Genomic DNA, 7,925 nt, shown 5'->3' with positions numbered 1-7,925 from the left:
TGGTGTTGACACACGAACACATCACATGTACCCTCGACGCCGGGGGTGATGCACCGCAGCTCATGTTGAAGGAGACCCGACCGACAGCGCGATACGCAAGACAGTCGACGGGCGCTTTTGCAGACCCGAAAACCCCACACCCCCGGGAGGGACCCCGTCAGGGAGTGCAGCGGCTATGGGCTGCCCTAGGTCGATTCGCTCGCCCCGAGAGCCTCGGGATTCGTAGCTCTCAAACACGAAGAACAGCGAAGAACGAGATAGAAAAACGGTGAAGAGATAAAACGTAGATGAAAAAGTAGTATATTGATTTGTTCGATTGTGTGTTGTTCAATCGGCCACCACCCCCAACATATATAAGAGGCGGCTGGACTTCCCGTACAAGTAAAGGATTCATCTAGGCTTTCCTTACAAGAAAAATTACATCAATTCACGTCCTAGAGTCCTAATTCTATTCCAACTCGGATTCAGTCTGCATCTGGCCCAAACTCTGTCTTCCTTCTTGCACGGGCCGCCGGGCTTGCATATGATCTCTGATCGAGATGGCCCAAATATCAAACTTGTGCGCCTTGACGATACGAACAACTCTCATGTTGATCACTTTTTCAAATAAGGCCATCTTGAATACTTTTCGAGGTCATCTTTATCTTCCAGTCGGACTCGGTCTTGCAGTAGACTGGATTATCCGAGTGTCGTAGTGAATTTGTAGGATATATATTATCTCTGATGATGATGACTCCAAAATCAAAGTTTACCGCTTGATGATACGCACAACTTCTGTATTGAACACTTCTTCATCCAAGGTCATTTTGATAAACTTTCGAGCACATGTTCAATTTCACTCGGACTTGAGCTCATCCACTCGGATATTAGATACTTTCACTCGGATCGTCCGATTGGACTTTTTCACCCGGAAGACAATCTTTCACTCGGATGACTATATTTCCACTCGGATGACTATATTTCCACTCGGAAGGCACTATCTTATTCACTTGGATGACTATATTTCCACTCGGAAGGCACTATCTTATTCAATCGGCAAGTTTTCGTCCCGATGGTAATCTTTTCACTCGGAATATTTTCACCTGGACGACAATTTCACTCGGATGATCATATTTTCACTCGGATGACTATATTTCTACTTGGATAATAATAAGTTCACCCGGTCAGCAAACTTTCACTCGACCGGTAAATTTTCACTCGACCGTAAACTTTCACTCGACCGTAAACTTTCACTCAGATGGTAAACTTTTCACTCGGATTTCCGACTGAAAACATAGCCCGATCTTTATTTGTCTCTCCAGGCCTCATATGATCTCGGATTGAGATGAATTATATATGAAAATCGATCGGCTCGACGAGACGAAACTTTTTCATGTTGAAGGTTTTTCGATTCAAGGCCTTATTGATGGCCGAATTACTCGCGCAACCTATCAGACAAGTGTCTGGCACCTCGCGCCATATTTCCTTGAGGTTTAGTCTGCAGTATATTGCCTCTAACTTTTGCATATGAACTCGGATTGAGATGATTTATATATCAAAATCGATTGCCTCGACGAGACGAAGACAATTCCTTAAGAGTGCTCCTTCATCTGAGGTCATCTTGAAGACGTGATTGACAAAAAACCACTCGGAACATTGAAATATGCCACTCGGAGTATAGTTTCGGTTTGTAAGATAAAGTCGAACGAATATAACCGAAACATCAAAGTGGTTCCACTCGGTGACGTGAATATTTTTATGCTGAAAACTCATTCACTCGAGACCATCTTCATTGCAATCTGTATCTTGCCAAAATCAGGTGTCAACACATGCCCCCTTGTTTTTCGGCAAAGCATGCACGCCGAAAAATAATATGCATAGTGTTTGTTCTAAGGACGATATAAACACTCCATCGGCCATTTATTTTTCTCAGGGCGATAATTATGTATCGGCCATGTTTGTGCTAAAGGCGATAATCATATATTAGCCATTGCCCACTTAGGCTTCCTGCCATACACTCGGGTGGTACTTCTTCAAATATTTGCCATTGAGAGCTCGAGGTAACAATGCCCCTTGTATTGATTCCACCAAATAAGAATTGCCGGGAACAACTCTTGCAATTCTAAAAGGACCTTCCCAACTTGGAGACCACTTTCCGAATTTTCTATCTCTTGAACCAATCGGCAGAATCACTTTCCAAACGAGATCACCAACTTGAAAATTCTTCAACTTGACTTTCCTATTGTAAGCCCTTGCCACCCTCAACTTATCTCTCTCTATGGCATTCAAAGCAGCCATCAGCAACCTCATCAATGTTGTCCATCATCAAGTTATAGAAGTCTATTGCCTATAAATCATTTTGTTTGGCTATTCTCAAAGCATTCAAATTTACTTCCACCGGTAAAACAACCTCCTGACCATATACTAGCTCATATGGAGTCACTTTCGTAGCACCATGCCTTGAGATTCTATGTGCCCATAATGCCTCAGACAACAAGTCATGCCATCTCCTTGGATTATCCTCAATCTTCTTCTTGATGAGCTTGATTAAAATTTTATTGCTAGACTCAGCTTGTCCATTAGCTTGGGCATAATATGGAGAGGAATTGAGCAACTTTATGTTATAAGATTCGGCAAACTCTCTGACTTGGTGTGACATGAAAGATGAACCTTGATCTGTAGTTAACGTTTGAGGAATACCGAATCTATGAATAATGTGCTCGGTTATGAATTGAATTACCTCCGTATGCGTCATGTTCTTGAGAGGTACTGCTTCAGACCATTTAGTGAAATAATCAGTTGCCACCAATACGAACCAATGCCCTTTTGAGGAAGACGGATGGATTTGTCCAATGAAATCTAAACCCCAACCTCTGAAAGGCCACGGTTTGATAATAGGATGTAACATAGCAGCATGAGCCAATTGAATATCACCAAACTTTTGACAAGGTTCATACCCCTTATAATATCTGAAGCAATCATTAATCATAGTCGGCCAATAAAACCTAGCACGTCGCAATAACCATTTCATCTTGGGAGGCGACTGGTGAGTGCCACAAATACCTTCATGTACTTCTCCCATAGCAACTCTTGCCTGGTCCTCGTCCAAACACTTTAGAAGAACATCATCGACGGTTCGGCGATAAAGACCATCATCTCTCATTGTATACTTGAAAGCCATACGCCGAACATCCCTGTCCACCCTTTCACTCGGGTTGCACAAGTAATCAACAATGGGCTTCCTCCAGTCGGGATTGTCACCTGCACTAAACTTTTTGTTAATGGCCGAATCAGTGGGTTCAGGTTCGGCCTCTCCCATATTGGCAAGACAAGACATCGGTCTTTGAGAGATATGAAACATGCCATGATCAACATGATATCCGGATGCTTGTTGTGCCAATTCATTTGCTTTCCAATTGTCATGTCTAGATATATGAGCAATGCTAAAGCAATCCAAAGTAGAAATTATATCTAGACATCTATCAAGATAAACATTAAGTGATTCATCCGAACACTGAAAGACTTTGGATATTTGCTGCACCACTAGTAACGAATCACCATAAGCCTCAATATGTGTAGCACCTATAGCAAGTAACATCTCTAGGCCGAATAACAATGCTTCATATTCGGCTTGATTGTTTGTGCAAAAATATTCTAAGCGGCATGAGGCTTCAAAAACAGCACCATGAGGAGATATATAAACAATACCAACACCTTGGCCATTGCTACAAACTGAACCATCAAAGTATAATCTCCATGGTACTAATGAAACAAGGTTCATATCAACATCATGCTTGTTATTAATCCGATGTTCAACAATGAAATTAGCAACAATTTGGCCTTTCATGGATTTTAGAGATTCATAAGCCAAATCATATTCAATCAAAGCATAAGCCCACTTGCCAATTCTACCACTAAGAATTGGCCTATGCAACATGTATTTAATGACATCGGTTTGACAAGCTACTACACAAACACTCGGCACTAAATAATGTCTTAGTTTTGTGCAAGCATAATATAAGCATATACATAATTTCTCAATAAATGTATACCTTGTCTCTGCGTCCAATAAGCGGCGGCTCAAATAAGTGATGGCATGCTCTTTTCCTTCGGTCTCTTGAGTTAGAACAGCACCAATAACTCCTTCCTCTGCTGCAATGTAAAGTCTGAAGGGTTCCCTATGCTTGGGTGCTCTCATCATTGGAGGAGTGCACAAATAATTCTTGATCATATCAAATGCTTCTTGCTATTTTGCCCCCCAAGTGAAATCAGCATCATTCTTTAACCGAAGGATAGGAGTAAATGCATCAACTTTCCCTGATAGATTAGCTATAAACCTTCTCAAATAATTGACCTTGCCAAGGAACTTTTGCATATCTCTCTTGCATGTTGGAGCCTCCACCTTCTGTATAGCCTCTATCTTTTTGGGATCAATCTCTATACCATCTTCATGAATAATGAAACCCAAAAACTTGCCAGCTGACACGCCAAAAGCACACTTCAAAGGATTCATTTTCAATCCATACTTTTTCATTCTTTCAAAAGCTAAACGCAAATCGGCCAAGTGAGATTCAAAAGCATCCGATTTGACAACAATATCATCAATATAAACTTCATGTATGACACCGAGTAAATCATGCAAAATCAAATTCATAGCCCTTTGATACGTGGCGCCAGCATTTTTTAATCCGAATTTCATCATTGTCCACTCGAATAAACCAAGGAAACCAGGACATCGGAAAGCCGTTTTGTACATGTCCTCTTCGGCCATAAAAATTTGATTGTATCCGGCATTACCATCTAGAAAGCTAATAACCTTATGTCCAGAAGCATCATTAATAAGCATGTCGGCTATTGGCATAGGATAGTCATCTTTGGGTGTAGCCCTATTCAAATCTCTGAAATCAATGCACACCCTCAACTTGCCAGATTCTTTCTTCTCTACCGGGACAATGTTAGAAATCCACTCGGCATACCTGCAAGGTCGAATGAAATTAGCTTCAAGCAGTCGACCGATCTCTTCCTTGATCCGGTCATATGTTTTCGATTAAATTTTCTGGCCGACTGTTTATAAGGTCTAAAACCGGCCTTTATAGGCAACCGATGTTCCACTAGCTCTCGGCTTAACCCTGGCATCTCATGATATTCCCATGCAAAGCAATAAACATATTCTTTCAATAGCTCGATTAACTTAGCCTTACAATCGGCTTTCAAATTTTTGTTTATAAATGTCGGTCGAATGACTGAACCATCTCCAATATCTACCTCTTCTAACGGATCGGCTGATGTAAAACCTTGTCCAAGTTTATCCATGTCATGCAACTCCTCTATAGACTCATACATATCATTCTCATTGGACCGATACTTTACAAGACGTTTTTGTAACCACTCGGAATTAGGATCCATTTAAACATATCATACCTTGGAGCCGATTGCATTCACTCGGCTTTAAAGAGACGGGCACAAAACCATTCTTGGTTGCGCTGAGAAAATCAAATTCTGACAAGTCACGTCCCGTCAAGCAAGTAGCATTGGGATGTTGCCAATCCACCGATGCATCGGCCAAAGCAACACAGGCCGAGTTATCCGCTTGAATAACTTCCACTTAATCATCAACCCACTAAATCAAAAACTGGTGCATAGTGGATGGCACGCGCTGGTTTACATGAACCCAATCACGGCCTAGTATGACGTTGTAGTTACCTTGCACCTCAGTGACAAAGAATGCAGTAGCCAAAGTTTTGCTTCTGACTATAAGCTCCACATACATCACACCTTTGGCTTTAGTTTTCTCTTTGCCTTCAAATCCATTGAGCACCATATTGGTCTTGATCAATTCTTCATCAGGCAAACCCAATCTCTTGAAGACCGAATAGGGCATAAGATTTACCACAGCACCACCATCAACAAGCATCCGAGTGAGCGGCGACCCATTGATATGACCTCTGAGATATAATGGTTTAAGATGCGTTACTGGTTCTTTTGGCTTCTCGAATATTGTGTTTTTAGGGCCAAAGTCCAGCTGAGCCACCTCCCCTTCTTCACCTACAGCACGAAACTCAGCAGGTAAGTAGTACACCATATTGATATCCATACCTTCATGAACCGGCGTAGACTCATAGTCCAACATATCAGCCTCCTCCTCGAGTGCATCCACCGATTCTGAAATTCGTCCGAGTGAAGGATAAGTAAGAAGTGTCGCAGACGATGTCATATCTATTGCATCGTCCTCCTTTGGTGATGTAGGTATTGCTGTGATAGCTGTAGAAGCTGCTGTATCTTGTATTTGTTTAGGCCTCCACACTTGTTTTGGTGGAACCATGGGTCGAGTGTCATTGAACAACTTATCCCTTTGTTTCTCAGCCTCCTGTTCTGCCATCTCTCGACTCCTTAACCTTTGTAGTTTCCTCTTTTGTGTCTTTGTTAGCCCTGGAGGACACCACTTCGGCTGAGTGTATTTAGGATCTCTTGTCTTTACCTGGCTGGTGCTTGCCTCATGGTCATTAGCCGAGTGCTTTGGTGCGATAACAAGTATCGGCTCAGTCGGATTGCTATGCACAATCGGCTACTGTATGGCGAATGTTGTGGTGGCCAAGATAAGTGAGTCGACATCCATTTTCTCCTTGCCTTTTCCTGACTCAACTGCTGCAACACTTGGGTGATTTAACACGCCATTCTTTTCGACTTTCCAGATGCATGAAATTTCCACTCGGGCGCACCTTTTTACTCGGATGGAATTCAGTCGGATGGAATCTACTCAGCCACATTTTTTCACTTGGATAGCTTCCACCTGGGTGCATTCTTACACTCGGATAATTTCCATCCGGTCGCATGTTTTGACCAGACGACCGATAGTTACCGATGTTCAGTCGGCCTCTATATGAATAGTCAAGTTGATCCCAAACAGATTGCGTATGCTCTTCTGGAAACGGCACCCTTGGTCCACTCGCTTTCATATACTGATTGAACATATCAGCTGATGGTGACCTTGGTCGCTTCAGATGAGTCGTCCGATTAAAGCTAGAACCGGCCGACTGGTTGGTGTACTTGGACAACAACATATCAAAAGTTGGCTTGATCCGCTTGCGCTGTACTTTAACTTCATTCCTTTTCCACTTGCCAATTTCTGGACTCTTGGGCTTGACAAATCTCACACGAGCATTTTCTTGCACTTGCAGTTGCCCCCGAGTGTAGGATTCTGGATGGTGATTTTGATCACTTCCTTGCCATCGGGTTGCTTACCAAGCACAACCTGTCTCCCCAAGACCTTGTTGTCCTCCTTGTCTTTCCTGGGCTCACCAACAATGACATTAGCTTTATTAGCAGATTCGGCTACCTCCGGCTGAATGAGTAGCTTCTTCCCCTCCAAATCCATGGTATTCATTGGAAAAAGCTGTTTATCAACTTGCATCTCAGAAAAGTTCAATCGTCCGTCATTAATGGCCGATTGTATCTGTCGTCGAAAAACATTGCAATCGTTAGTAGCATGAGAAAAAGATTTATGATACTTGCAATAAGCACGCCGTTTTAGCTCTTCAAACGGCGGTAAAGTATGAGATATTCTAATAATCTTATCCTGCAGCAAAGCATCAAATATTCTATCACACTTAGCAATGTTAAAAGTAAACTTCATCTCTTCATCACGATTCTTATGAATCGGTTTTAGATCATTGCAAGTAAAGGGTTTGGCCTTAGATGGCCAAACAAATTCAGTAGCAAAAACATCTCCCTCATCGTCCGAGTGATCACTATCATATTCCACCATATTCATCTTTGGACGATCGGCTTTGTATCTATGCACTTCTTTGAGATCTTTGCTTCGGCTTTCCTGAGCCAAAGCCCTTTGTAAGACTTGGTTGATATTTAAGAACTCATAACCTTCTAGCTTTTCTCTAATAGGAGTTCTCAAACCACTCAGCACTAGGTCTGCCAAGTCTCTCTTGGTT

This window comes from Triticum dicoccoides, chromosome 6A (assembly GCF_002162155.2).
Source record: "Triticum dicoccoides isolate Atlit2015 ecotype Zavitan chromosome 6A, WEW_v2.0, whole genome shotgun sequence".
NCBI classification, from domain to species: Eukaryota; Viridiplantae; Streptophyta; class Magnoliopsida; order Poales; family Poaceae; genus Triticum; species Triticum dicoccoides.
This window is presented reverse-complemented; position numbering follows the sequence as displayed.